Below are 14821 nucleotides of genomic sequence, written 5' to 3'. Positions count from 1 at the left end.
ATAATGACAGCATCAAATGTTGGCAAGGATGTACAGAAATTAGATCACTCATGCATTGCTGATGAGAGTGGAAAATAACCCAACTATTCTCGAAAATAGTTTGGCAGTTCCTTAGTAAACTAAACATGTAACTACCATATGACCCTGTGATTGTACTACTGGGCATTTATCCCAGAGAAATAATTCTTAGATTCACCCAAAAACCTGCACACAAATGTTCATAACAGCTTTGTTGATAAGAGCCAAAAACTGGAAACAACCCAGATGTTCTTCAGTGAGTGAATAGTTACTGACCGATGGTACCTCCAATACCCAGGAATACTTCTCAACAACAAAAGGGAATAGATTATTCATAGGCACAACAACTTGGAATAATCTCTAGAGAATTATGCTGAATAAAAACATACCAGTCCTAATAGGTTGCATACCCCTTAATATAACATTCTCAAAATCACAAAATTATAGAAATGCAAAGTAGTAGCTCTTGGGGGTTAAGAAGGGAAGTGGTTGTAAATATAAAGGGCAACATGAGGAATCCTTGTGAGACAAAATCTCTATACCCTTGACTGCATCAGTGACAATATCCTGGTTGAAGTTTTGTAATATGTTACCACTGGGGGAAACCAGAAAGGGGGTACTTAGGATTTCTCTGTATTATTTCTTACAAATGCATGTGAATCTATAATTATCTAAAAATGAAAAGTTTTATTAAAAAACAACTTACTATGCTCACCCACTCTCTCCTACCCAACAATTCTTCTTCTGAGTGTATACTCAAAAGAAATGAGAGGTAAAATCAAACACGAGACATGTACAGGATGTTCATAGCATCTTTTTTCATAAGAGCACCATTTGGAAACAATTCAAATGCCTAGCAGCAGAAAGAGAGATAAATAAATTGTGATATAACCATATAAAATATTACACAGCAATAAAAAAAGAACTATTTCTATAGGTTCCAACATGGGTGAATCTCCCAGACATAATGATGAATTAAAGGGGCTAGACACAAAAGTGTACATACTGTATGAGTCCAAGTTCATGAAGTTCAAGATCAGGGAAAATAACTGACAATGAAAAATGTCAGAACAAAGATTACTGCTGAAGAGGGAGGGTTGATTGGGAAGGGGTGCAATGTCTTTACCTTGATCCGGGTGGTGGTGAAACAGGTGTACTTAAATATCAAAATCCAAAAAGTTGTGCCCTGAAGAATTAGACTAGAAACTGGGCCATCAGTCTTCCATCCAGCCGCTGAACCAAGGGCAGGATGTGAGTAGCACATAAGGAAACAGATGCTCAGGCTGAGAACAGTCACCCTCTCTGCAGTCAGCTCCAAGATGGGGTAAGCCTCATATTACAAGCATGAGAAAATGAAGCCTACAAACAAACAAACCAACCAACCAACAAACAAACAGCAATAAAAAGAAAAGCAGAATTCATTCTAAAGACTTCAGAGAAAATCCCTGAATGAATGAAAATCCCTCATTGGAACTAGAACGAGAGTGGGGGGGGTGGAGTTTCACTTCTTCAATGTTATTGAAAAACCTTGACTTGGGTGAAAACACAGTCTTATGAAAAAAGAGGTTAAAAAGCTACAAACTAAGCTTAAAAAGCAATGGAGCATATGAAAAAAATGAGCTGGGTCCTCTATGAATGCCAGGACAGTAAGTATGTAGCAGTAAGTCGTAAATGCACCTTTGGAGCTGGTGAAGAGTAGAATTAATACTGAGGACAATGTAATCACTGACACAGAAGACAACCTGAACGGTTCTCTAAGAATGCAGACAGAAAGGACAAAGCAACGAAAGTGGTATGATTCCAAATGGAAAACAAAACCAATGAAAGTAACAGCAACCGACAAAACCACAGATTCAATATAGAATTATAGGCGTGATTCAGGACAAAACCAGGACTTTATAAAAAAAAAAAAAGCAATAAACACATAATTAGACAAAATTCACCAAGAAAAAGAAATGAACCAAAAAGTCCAATTCTGTTATATGCAAACAGAAAGTATTAAGCATGTATCAGACCAAACTGAGGAAAACAGATGCATACCTAAATATATACAGGCTAAATATTTGAATAAGATGGATTTATTTTAAAAAGCTCTTGGGAGCTTTCACGCAGAAATTACAGGCTTTTGGAGCACCTGGGTGGCTCAGTCATTGAGTATCTGCCTTCGGCTCAGGTCATGATCCTGGAGTCCTGGGATCAAGCCCCGCATCGGGCTCCCTGCTTTTCCCTCTGCCCCTCCCCCAGCTTGTGCTCTCTCTCTCTCTCTCTCTCTCTCTCTGTCTCTCAGATAAATGGATAAAATATTTAAAAAAAATTACAGGTTTTCTAAAACAGGAGCCAACCAACTTCACTGGAGGACAATACTACAGTGGCTACAGAATTCTGGAGGAAAAATGTTGCGTCTGAAAAATTGTTTACATAGCCAAGTTTCTTTTTTATGTGAAGGCAATGGAAAGATAGTATTAGATGTCTTTATGCAAGGGTTTACCTTCAAAAAATGTTCTTTAAGAAATACCTCCACAGACAAAAAAATAAACTTTAAAAAATGAAAATCCAACAAAAGGAACTTGTTGCAATGAGAAAACCGGGTGCCTATCCTATGAGGAAGCCAAGAGGCTGGCTACTCGGCTCACCAGAAAAATCTATAGGAGGCAAGTCACCCCAAACCCGCAGCCAATTGAACTGTCTGTATCCATTCCATTTGAAAATGGTAAGGATACATCAACCATGACCTAGAGATAGGGCTATAAAATAGACGATTTCATCACGAATTATTACTTCTCATTATCATAATAACTCCATTGTTGAACAAAAAATAGCCCTTAAATAAAAATTCTCCCTCGGATTCAGAAATTAATTAAATATGATTTATTAAAATGTCAAAACCAAAATCTAGTCCTATAACCTGGAATGAAATTTAAACAAAATGTTAATCTATTTAAATGTAAGCGACAGAAATAAAAATAACATCGTTTTCAGAATATTGCATATTTTTGTAGAAAAATCAAGAAATACAGATAAGTAAGTGAAAGGAGATAGCAATCTAACCAGGACTCCAACTCTCAAAGATCCTAATACTTTCAACTTGGAAGTATTCCAGATTTTTGCCAGCATGTGTTAATATTCAAAAAGAAATGTTTTAAAATGTATAATTATACCTACACACGTATACACATGCATATAGAAAACCTACATTTGTTCCTTGACAAGACAATGCAAGCAACTTTATATATCAATACATATGCTTCCATAACATCATCTTTGTAACTGTCCGAGGAAGTAATGGAGAGGATGGGAGCTCTGGTTGACCACTGAAAGCTGGACCCAGGCAGTTGGAGAGATTGCCCTCTGCACCTGGAACCGTTTCAGATTTCACCAGGGAACTCCCGAGTTTGCAAATCACCTGTAATAGAGTCTTACACTGTGTATCTATAACATAATTACTTGGCTAAAACCTAAGTTTTTCCCCAATTTACATTATTATAAACAATGCCATAATTAGTGACTTTGCAACACAATACATGTCTCTGAAATAGACCTGATATACATTGATCGGAACTTCATATGCAGTAAAAAGATTAGCATTAATCACTGAAGAAGCAATTGTTTATTTTACAAGTGTGTGAAAAATATCCACTCAAGGGAAAAACCTGTGAAGATTATCATTCCACTCTATAGACCAAACATATTGCGGATACTTTAAATGATTAAAAATAATGCATATAGATAGATAGAAATCAGCAGATACTACAGCCAAATATTTATATAATCTCTAAGTAGAAAATGCTTCCTCACACAATGTAAAAACTGGAAAATGTCACAAGAAAGTACTCATTTTTTGACATGTTAATTTGACATAAAAATTTAAAAAGCTGATGACTTAGATTTTTAACAAAAATTTATTTATTTATTTATTTATTTATTTATTTTTAAGATTTTTTTATTTATTTATTCGACAGAGACAGAGACAGCCAGCGAGAGAGGGAACACAAGCAGGGGAAGTGGGAGAAGAAGAAGCAGGCTCATAGCGGAGGAGCCCGATGTGGGGCTCGATCCCAGAACGCCGGGATCACGCCCTGAGTCGAAGGCAGGCGCTTAACCGCTATGCCACCCAGGCGCCCCTTTTAACAAAAATTTAAAAGGAAACAAGCACAATATTATTTGTGACGTCTGGTCGATCCTCTTCATGTGCAAAGGACATTTAAAAATCGTAAAAAGATACTAGTTTCCAGGCTCTCATAGGATAATGGTGGCTGCTTAAATTTGGAGCTTTTCTCACATTCTTAAAAAATCAACATGAAGAACAATTGAAGTCCTGCAGGCTCCAATTCTACAGCATGACTAGGATACAGAGACCACAGGTCAGTTCAATTTAGGCTGGGAAATAAATCCAAAAACAGCACAGACTGCTCTAGAGCCCCAGGTGGCAGGGATTGCACAGAAGGGCGTAAAACATGTCCTCCACACCAAACAAGGATCCTCCAGAAGGAGACAGTCACATCCGGGTAGGAAAATGCTGCAAACAGGTTTGAGATCTAGGGGTCTGAGCTCAGGCTAATGGGGAATTGTGATGAAGGACTTTAGAAAATTCATGGGAATGGATAAAGCAAGTTAAGGACAAAATGTTGGCGATTGTTGAATCTAAACAATGGGTATATTGTATTTGCTTTCAGTTCTTAATTACGTTTGAAATAAAAAATAACTAAGAAAACTCTAACACCTTTTAAAAATCTGACCAATTATTAAAAAAAGAAAAACTTTTATTTGAAATAAATTTTCAATCTCCATGTGAATTTAAAAAATGTGAATTAAAAAAAATACATTTTTTTTTTTTGCCAGTAGAGTTACCGGATTTATGAGTGCAAAAATATTCAAGTGTGTGAAGTTGGCCCCCTTAGTTGTAGTGAGGGTAGGAGTATAAACTGGTCAAACCTTGCTGGAAAGCTATTTAGTGAATTGGTAATATCTTTCTGAAAAAAAAAACAAAAAACAAAAACCGAGTGAATATTTCAAGAGATTTTTAAAACATCATACCTTTGATCATACAATTTCATCCCAGGGGAAAGCCTTTATCATAGATCTGACAGATGTTCATCCCAGCGATATTTATAATAAATTTGTAAACATTCCAGGTGTCCAAGAGTAAGAATGATTTAAAATTTTTTTAAAATTTTAAGTAGGCTCTGTGCCCAGCTTGGGGCTTGAACTCACCACCCCAAGATCAAGAGTCCTATGCTCTTCTGACTGAGCCAGCCAGGTGCCCCAAGAATGATTTTTAAAAATTGTTTTCCATCTTATATGGTTTCTGGGAATAAAAGGCATATTTTCAAATGGAGTTGATGATGTGAGAAAATAGTACTGTTAAAGCATTGAATGAAATAGAGCAAACTAGAAGTCTCCATATAAAAGACATGCAGTTTGTGTATACGATCTTAACAGTGGTCTTCTAGACATTGTGGGCTTTGGAGTAGATTTTATATATTTTTCTGTAGATGTAAAATAATCTTCTACAATAATCATATATTACCATTATAAGATTAAAACTAAAGGTAATAAACTTTTAAATATACATCTCTTAATTTGTATGATTCTACTTAATTGTTAAACTTCATATGAGTCCCACTCTGGAATCATTTGCAATTAACCTATTTGTTCTATTATAAATTCCTCAGTTGAAGAGTCTCTTCAAGCATTGCTAAAGAGAAACTTGTGCAAGAGGACCCATTTGAGAACTGCTGTTAAGCCCACGTGGGCATTGTATATACTGCGAGTACCCAAGGAAAAGACTGAACCTGCTTTTAAGAGGGAACTCAGACTACATATCAAAAGTCTCAAAAATGTGCCAACTCTTGGACTCAATAATAGCACAGGTAGGCATTTTTTTTTTAATGATTTTTTATTATATTATGTTAGTCACCATACAGTACATCCCCGGTTTCCGATGTAAGGCTCGATGATTCATTAGTTGTGTATAACACCCAGTGCACCATGCAATACGTGCCCTCCTTACTACCCATCACCGGTCTATCCCATTCCCCCACCCCCCTCCCCTCTGAAGTCCTCAGTTTGTTTCTCATAGTCCATAGTCTCTCATGTTTCATTCCCCCTTCTGATTACCCCCCCTTTCTTTATCCCTTTCTTCCCCTACCGATCATCCTAGTTCTTATGTTCCATAGATGAGAGAAATCATATGATAGTTGTCTTTCTCTGCTTGACTTATTTCACTTAGCATTATCTCCTCCAGTGCTGTCCATGTTGTAGCAAATGTTGAGAACTCGTTCTTTCTGATAGCTGAGTAATATTCCATCATATATATGGACCACAGCTTCTTAATCCAGTCATCTGTTGAAGGGCATCTCGGCTCCTTCCACAATTTAGCTATTGTGGACATTGCTGCTATGAACATTGGGGTGCATATGGCCCTTCTCTTCACTACGTCTGTATCTTTGGGGTAAATACCCAGTAGTGCAATGGCTGGATCATAGGGTAGCTCAATTTTTAACTTTTTAAGGGACCTCCACACTGTTTTCCAGAGTGGCTGTACCAACTTGCATTCCCACCAACAATGTAGGAGGGATCCCCTTTCTCCACATCCTCTCCAACAATTGTTGTTTCTTGCCTTGTCTATTTTTGCCATTCTAACTGGCGTAAGGTGGTATCTCAGTGTGGTTTTGATTTGAATTTCCCTGATGGCTAATGATTTTGAACATTTTTTCATGTGTCTGTTAGCCATTTGTATGTCTTCATTGGAAAAGTGTCTGTTCATATCTTCTGTCCATTTTATGATTTGTTTATTTGTTTCTCGTGTATTGACTTCATCAAGATTAAAAGTTTCTGCACATCCAAGGAAACAGTCAGAAAAACTAAGAGGCAGCCCACGGAATGGGAGAAGATATTTGCAAATGACACTACAGATAAAGGACTGGTATCCAAGATCTACAAAGAACTTCACAGGTAGGCATTTTAAGATTGATTTTAAGAAGAAAAATGGATGTGTGTATTTTTAGGTGTGTTTATACACATTTTCCACATAGCATTATTTAAGAGTACAAAATTAGAAACAACATAAATTTTTATCACTTAAGTAGTGAAATAATCTGTGGTGAATCCTTAAAATGGAATACTATGCATCAATTTTAAATGATGAGCTTAAAAATTATTTATATAAACACTGAAAATAGGACAGTCTGTCAAATTAAAAGGCTGCTTACAAAACAATGCATAGTGTTATCCATATGTACTCATATTTATTTATACGCATATAAAAAACATGGAAGAACATTTACCAAAATGTTAATAAAATTTATCTTTTGATAACATTTTCTTTATTTTCTATTGATTTGTCCAGAAATTCCACAACTCCTATCATGACTATGTATTGTACTGGTTACAAGGAAAAAATAATTTAATTGTTTTGTTTCAAAAAAATTAAAAACAACATTGATAAGCTTCATTGGAACCTACTAGGAATAGTCCGTGGATGGTAGGGGGTTTTTGGTGAGGGCTGTGCAAGGCTCTTTTAAGGGTCCTCTTATTTCTTTTCAAACTGCCATCAGTTTCCCCTTCCTTCCTTGAGACTGCCTGAGGGGTTCCGCAGACTCTAGTTTGACTCTAAGATAGGATGTTTGCTCAAGGCGGAGTGACTTCTAGGGGAGAGAGGATGTTGCTGGGGCAAGATACCAAAATAAACACAAGGCCAAAGGGACATTCAGTGTTGAATGCCAGAGTTTCTGATACTGAGTCCCTTTACAATGCTATGAAAGCTCAAACACGTGTAAAGATAACTCATTGACTGACATATTGGTGAAACAAATCGGATGCAGAGGGTTCGTGCATAATCAGAATTCTCTGATTTTATTTATAAAATTTTTCAGCCTAATGACATTAGATGGTGGTATGCAGTGTGCTAGGGTCCCTTCTCATGCTCTCTCCATGTGTGAGGGAGAAGCGACACAGAGCAATCTTACCAAGAACTCTTGCTACTGGCACGTTCTCTGGACCCGTGGTGCTGTGATCATCCTTAGAAGGGGTGATTGCTCCCAGATCTACAATTCCTCCCCTGTACTGACCTTTGTCCGCCCCAGGCTGGGCAGAAGCAACCAACGGGCCCACCTGTGTTCATAACCAACCAATGAGAATTGACTCAGGGGACAGCAGATTTGGTTTCATCCCTTGAGAGATAAAGAGGAAAGAGAATATCTCTATCCTGGGAATATGTGCAGAACTTGTGTTTCTCCCAAATTATGTTTGTAGACAAGGGGAAGGTAGAGTAAATAGGAAAATATATGGTTTGACTAGAACCCAAGTATCCAGAGCTCTTGTGTGACAGGGCCTGGAATAAAAATGCTGCTTCTTTTTTTATTTTTTTTTAAGATTTATTTATTTATTTGAGAGAGAGAATGAGCATGGGGAGGGGCAAAGAGAGAGGGGTGAGAGAATCTCCAGCAGATTCCCAGCTCAATGTGGAGCCTGACATGGGGCTTGACTTCATGACCCTGAGATCATGACCTGAGGTGAAATCAAGAGTTGGACACTTGACTGACTGAGATGCTTCTGTTAAAAGGGTAAAGACCCTACATCTCACCCCCAGACATGCATACACATGTCATGTGCCCATTTACATTTATTTAGGGACTGAGAGAGATCCCTAGGGAGAACTAAAGAAAAAAATAAAAAAAGGTCAGGAACCCTATGAACATTGTGGCCCAGCACATGGAAACATACATGGTAAATGAGAGGGAGGGGGGCAAGGAAGTGGGGATGGCAAGTCCCAGCAGAATCTAGGAGGGGAGGCAACCCTGGGAGAGAAGACCCCGTAAGAGAAGGAGAAATTTATACCTGAGCCGTAGCTGGCACACTTGTCTGAGCCCGGAATGGGGATCTGCATATAGCATGCGGCCAGCCAGGTGCTGGAACTTCTCCAATGTCAGCTTCCCCGGCTGCCTGAGTGACCCTGCGGTACATGGCTCTGAGCAGGTGCGTAAGATGTATGATTATCCTGGGCACTTGGGCAGCTTCTTGATGGGACGCATCTTGTATGAGAATAAAGAATAAGGAGGAAGCTGTGTCCTTTTCACTTGGAAAGGGAGGATCACCCTTTCACAGCACCACGGGGATTGAAATGACAGCAATGAATTTCCTTAATAATGTGTACCAAGCTGCTGCGGCAGGTGGTGAATTGAGGTGAATGGGAATCGAGACGAGAGACTGTGAGAGCAGCAGTGGCCAGGCCTGCAGAACGCTGCTCAGAGGGACAAACCCAAGCTCCTGGCACAGGAAGGCGAGCATCACACATAGGGAAGCAGGCCCGGGGACTCTTAAAATCTGGGAGGAAGAAATCTGTAAATAATTGCAAGGCAAGGAGGTGGTTAGGGGGATTAAGAGCACCCTATTTACGGTTATGAATACATTTTGTCATTTAAACCCAGGTTGGTGAAGCAAGACACGTACTAGTTACCCCACAGAGATCAATGATCCCAACTTATCTCCCCAAACGATGCTTAAATTTTCATTATGATATATATTTTCCCAGAGTTGAAAATTACTATGAGCCTGTGTCCTGATTATTTCCTTCAGATTATAATTGTAAAACTATTGCAAAGGGGAGTAAGCATGAAAAACAATGGGGAAAATGGGAGTAGTTTATGTGAGAATTATACCAGATTAAAGATGGACATAAATCTTTGGCACCACTCTCATCAAGTGGTGGAATCTGTTTAACCTTTCCTTGACTTCTTTGACCAAAACTGGAGAGCCAAACTAATGATATACCGGTTCTGGGCCTAGCCTTGAAAAAAAGCTAGAGCTGCTTTCTAAGTCTCCAGAAGTCTTGAATGGGCATGCAAGAAATCCAACTGCCCTGCTTGGAATATTTCCTAGAGGGCCCTGAAAATGCATAGGGGCTGAGGTGAGCCCATCTTTCAAGCCATCCCCACCCAAACCCCTGCTGTGTGACTGAAGTCCCTTGACCCTTTCAGACCAGACCAGCTGAATGTCACTGGACCACCCCAGTCATGACCACGTGAAGCAGAAGAATTGCCCAGCAAAGACTTGACTGAGCTCTTGACCCATGACACTGTGGTCTACAATATGAACCGTTGTTGTATTACGCCTACAAGTTTGGGGAATTGCTACCTAGCAATAGATAACTAGTGTAGTGGTATAGGCTTCGCATGCCATGTAGTCTACCCACGTCTACCCAACACACTCCTCTTGCCTCACAGGCTCCTGGGGTTTTTCTGTGTGTACACTCATTGGGTAGATTCTCCGGAGAGAGTATAGGTTCCATGTCTTGGAGAATGCTATTGGGATATCACCAGGAAGCATAAGAAGAGCTCCTTCAGTGGTAGAGAAGGAAGGCCCTTAGCAGAGCTGTTTCATTCCCCTTCTCTTCTTAGAACAGTCCCTGAGATCTGCCTCAGTCTGCACGCACCATCTTCATCCTGGAAGGCCCTACCTTGATTTCTCAAGGAGCAGCCCTTCAGTTCGTAGTCTGCCTTTGTCCGTGAGGAGAGATGAGTCTGTCTGATGAGACTGAACAGGTGAATGCAAAAAGCCCCGAGTGTCTAGATTATTTCTGGTGCCCATTTTATCACTCTTTATTCTGTCGAAAATAGCTAACATCTATGCAGGTCACTTTCTTAGTTGTAAATTGAAAATAACAGCATCTACCTTGCTGGTACTTCAGGACTATTGTAAGATTCAAATGAGATGATGTGGGTGGAAGCTCTTTGTAAACTTGAGAATGTTGTGCACTTGCAATTTGTTGCCATCATTATCATTACTCTTCAGGAATTAGTAAATTATAGACAGTGGTGGGACACGTGGGCTCAGCATTGTGTGATCCTAAGCAATTCAGTTAACATCTTAGCAATTTTCTCATCCCTAAAATAAGTGTTTACTAAATAATATCTAAGGATCTCTCCAGCTCGCAAATACTGTGGCTGTAATTTATAAGAACCCGTGTTTGGCGTAAGCAAGGTTGTGCACGGTGTTCAAAGACAAATGTGACTCTATTCTCACTGACTAAACATTCATAATATAGTTGTTAAGATAAGTCATGCTTCAAAAACAAATAATAATGCAAATTAACCTTTTAAATACATATTCCCCAGAACCTGAATGTCCTTGATGGGAAATTTGCCGGCTACTAGAGCATAACGTGCCGGTGTCTTCTGTTTACCCCTCCAGACCCACCCTCTGCTCTGGCAGGCCGACCTGTATGGACCACGTCAATGTGCTCCCTTGCTTCATGACATCTGATTAGGTTCTGCTAGTCTAGAGGCCCATGAAGAGATGGAGAGAGAGAGAAGAAAGAAGTCAAGGTATTTATTAGTTCTACTTCCTCCCTATCAGGTCATCTAAAGACGTCTGTTCCCTTGACCCAAGGGCACAGTGTCTCTCAAGTCTGCCCTCTCCAATGACACTATCCTTCCACGTTCTGTAAAGTTCTCTCTGCCCTTGCTTCTTTGCCCTCAGCTCAGCTGTAATTAACCCTGGAAGACTTCACAACCTGTTTGTGGGGTAGGCAGCCTCCAGGATGCCCTCCTCCACCCTGCGATCCTGTTTTCTAGTAATCGCATCCTTGTAGAATCCCACCCTCCTGAATGTGGGCTGGATTTATTGACTCACTTCTAACAGAATACACAGGGGAGATAGAATGATACTTTTGAGACGAGGTTAGGAAAAGGCTATGGATTCTATACTGGGCATTCTCTCTTGGATCCCTTGCCTGGGGGTAGCCAGCTACCATGTCCCAGGACAACCTTATGGAGAGACCCATGGCATGGGACTAAGGCCTGATCATAACTATGTGAGTGAGTTGGAAAGCAACCCTATTGTCCCCAGTCAAGTTTTCAGATGAGACCATAATGCTGGCTAATACCTTGACTGCAGTCTTATAAGTGACCTTGAGCCAGAGACAACTACCTAAGCCATACTGAATTCTGACCCACAGAAACTGTGAGGTAATAAATGTTTGTTGCTTTAAGCTTCTGGGTTTGAGGGCAATTTGTTATGCAGCAATAAATAACTAATACACCTTGTAATTTCCCAACATACTGGCTATGCCTTTGTAAATAGTCCTTTAATTTTCTTCTTCAAATTATTCTAATTTGACTATGCCAGATGTTTCCTGCTGGGATCATAAATAAAATAATATTTCCAGGCATCTAAGTAAATTAAATGCTCTTCTCAGTTTCATTTCCCCTAAGGCATGAAATGAATAGATCATGATTGAATATAGAAATTTCCCTGAGTCTTTGAGACCTATAGGTCCCTAGAAAGAATTCAGATTTATTTTCCAATGGTGGTAGGTGGGGAAATTTGTGTTTTTGAGGATTTAAAAGAAAATCAGCTCCTTAGCTTTAAGATGAGAAATAGAGGTTGCCACTTCTTTTCTGAGAACATCCCAAAGCCCTGGAGTGCAGCACAGCCAGGCTAACAGACTTCAAATTAAATGGCTAGCGAGTGGGTGACTCCTTCAAGGACTTGTTCAGGGACTCAGTGTCCCAGGCATGGTTGTCTAGATAAGAGGAACGAAAATCTTCTTCATGGAAACCCATCCTCATTGTACGACCTCACAAGCCATGGTAGCCAAGACGTCACTAAAGCTGAAGCAGCTGAGAGATAGTGCAAAGTCAGAGGGGCAGTGACATTATAGGGTGGTGACAGTGATCACAGAGGTCTTTAATTTTTGGGTGTGGAAGTCAGAATGCCAAATCCCTTGCCTCATCTCCTGATCCCTCCCCACAGACACCTTGGACTATATAAGGTTTCAGGTTTTGTTTTCTTGACAGTCCAGGGAAAGTAGAAGCGGGGTTCAAATCAATTCTTAGTTAAATTAAGGACACTTTAAAAAAAAAAAAGTAGCATTGCTTGCACTTCCCAAAATGGGAAATAATTGATGACCTGTTATGATGAAAACCAACGTGATTACGGCAGAAAGTTCAATAGCAGAAGGAAACTTCCAGGTGCCTCCACCCAGGGAGGCTATGCCTGAGATGTTACGGGGACCCCAGCAGCATGGCTCCTAGCGAACTTCCCTGGGTGATCACAGCCGTTATGTCAGCAGATTTCTGTGTATGGTGCAAGGCCAGGCTTTGAGTTGTCCGCTCACCAGGGTGCTCAGTACATCCTTGCCAAATAAATGAATAAATGCAGGGAAGGTTGTATAACAAGACTGGACTGGTATATGAAACCACAGTGTCAGACTATTAATTTTAATTATATACATATATATTTATGTATATACATACCTATGTATATACACGTACATACATGCTATAGGAGTGGGAATGCCAAGTTGTGAACAGAGTATTCTCTTCTGCAGGTATTTTATATATGCCAAGATTGATAACAATCAGGGGCTTGGGGAGTACGGGAGTGGAGAAAGGCTGTTCAAATGAGCCAACTGTTGAGTGATCTTAGCTGAGGGGGTTCAGCACTTCTGCTGGGGCTTCTTTTTCTTCTTCTTCTTCTTCCTCTTCCTTTTTTTTTTTTTTTTTTTTTTTTTTTTTTTTAGTTCTGGCCTTGACAATGGAATTGGAATATAGCAAACCCTCACTGTGGCTGCATAGTGCTTGAATGGTCACTGCCCCCGTATTCTCCATGCTTCTCTCTTTGCTACACTTCCTTGGTTCGCTTCTCCCCTTTCCAATTGAGAATTTCTTTATTTAAAGCTATTCTCTGGTCTGTATTCCATTATCCACAATTCTGAAATCCTCAAAACTCTGAAAACCAAAAACTGTAGTAAGTTTAGAGCAAATCTGACCTGAAATAACACGAAGCTCTTTATAATCTTCATTTATGCATCCTGGTGTGAGATTCATACTTCCATTGCCCAAATATTGATGATCTTCATGACACATTATGCTAAGGGTATTATATAACATGTGCATTATATATGCATTGTTTTGCAAAAAAGATCTGAATTCTGATGCAAATCCTGCCTCTAGGGTTTCAGACTTATTATAACCCAATCTTCCAAGCTTAGAAAGTCTTCTGTTTCTTTAAGATGACTTTGCACTTATCTGCCTTGAGCCTTTCTTTGTTGGCTTTGAAGTCTAACTCTCAGAGAATCATTGTACCTCCCTTTGGGGGTTTGAGTTTGGGGGAACTCTTCACTGTAATCCTTGGGAGCTGACAATTGGGGGCGAGTACTAGATGTGTGCAGGAGAGGTGGGGTGTTGGAAGGAGAAGGATGGGGAGGAATGTCTTCAGGGCTAGCTGAGCTTTCAAGGATAAAGAAAGTCCTTTCTTGGATAAGGGGGCACCAGGGTTCCAGGCAGAGATAACCATGCAGAGGCGTGAAACAGCACAAGGTGCCCGGAGAACTGAGAGCGGCTGACTCACTGTTGGGGCTGGGAGAGGTGACAAGAGGCCATATGACAGCTGACCCTGGGAGAGCAGAGGGGAGTGACTCAGAGTTTTCTCACAACAGACAGAACTGTAATCCAGAAAGCCAGGCAGTCAACAGTGCTAAGAGAATAAATTAGAGGGAGGTGAGAAAGGGGCAGGGGCCAGGAAAGGCCCTTGCTCAGCTGTAGGAGACCATCTCGGAACCAAGGCAACAGGATGCAGAATGGAAGAAAAGGGAAAAAGTTTAGAACAGAGAATCAAAGGCTGTAATGTTCCATACCGTGGGTGAGTGGTGGGCATTACATCAAAGTCCTTGATTGTTACTGGTGGAGAAATTTCACTAAGCAGAAGGTCAAGTTTGAACAGTCTTAACAGCTGATTGCTCCTTCTTTTGAAATGAGAAAAACTGAATTGTACCAGAGCAGAGAGGGCTACTACCAACACA

Source organism: Ursus arctos, unplaced genomic scaffold, assembly GCF_023065955.2.
Source record: "Ursus arctos isolate Adak ecotype North America unplaced genomic scaffold, UrsArc2.0 scaffold_3, whole genome shotgun sequence".
Taxonomy (NCBI): Eukaryota; Metazoa; Chordata; class Mammalia; order Carnivora; family Ursidae; genus Ursus; species Ursus arctos.
Note: the sequence above shows the minus strand (reverse complement) of the source record.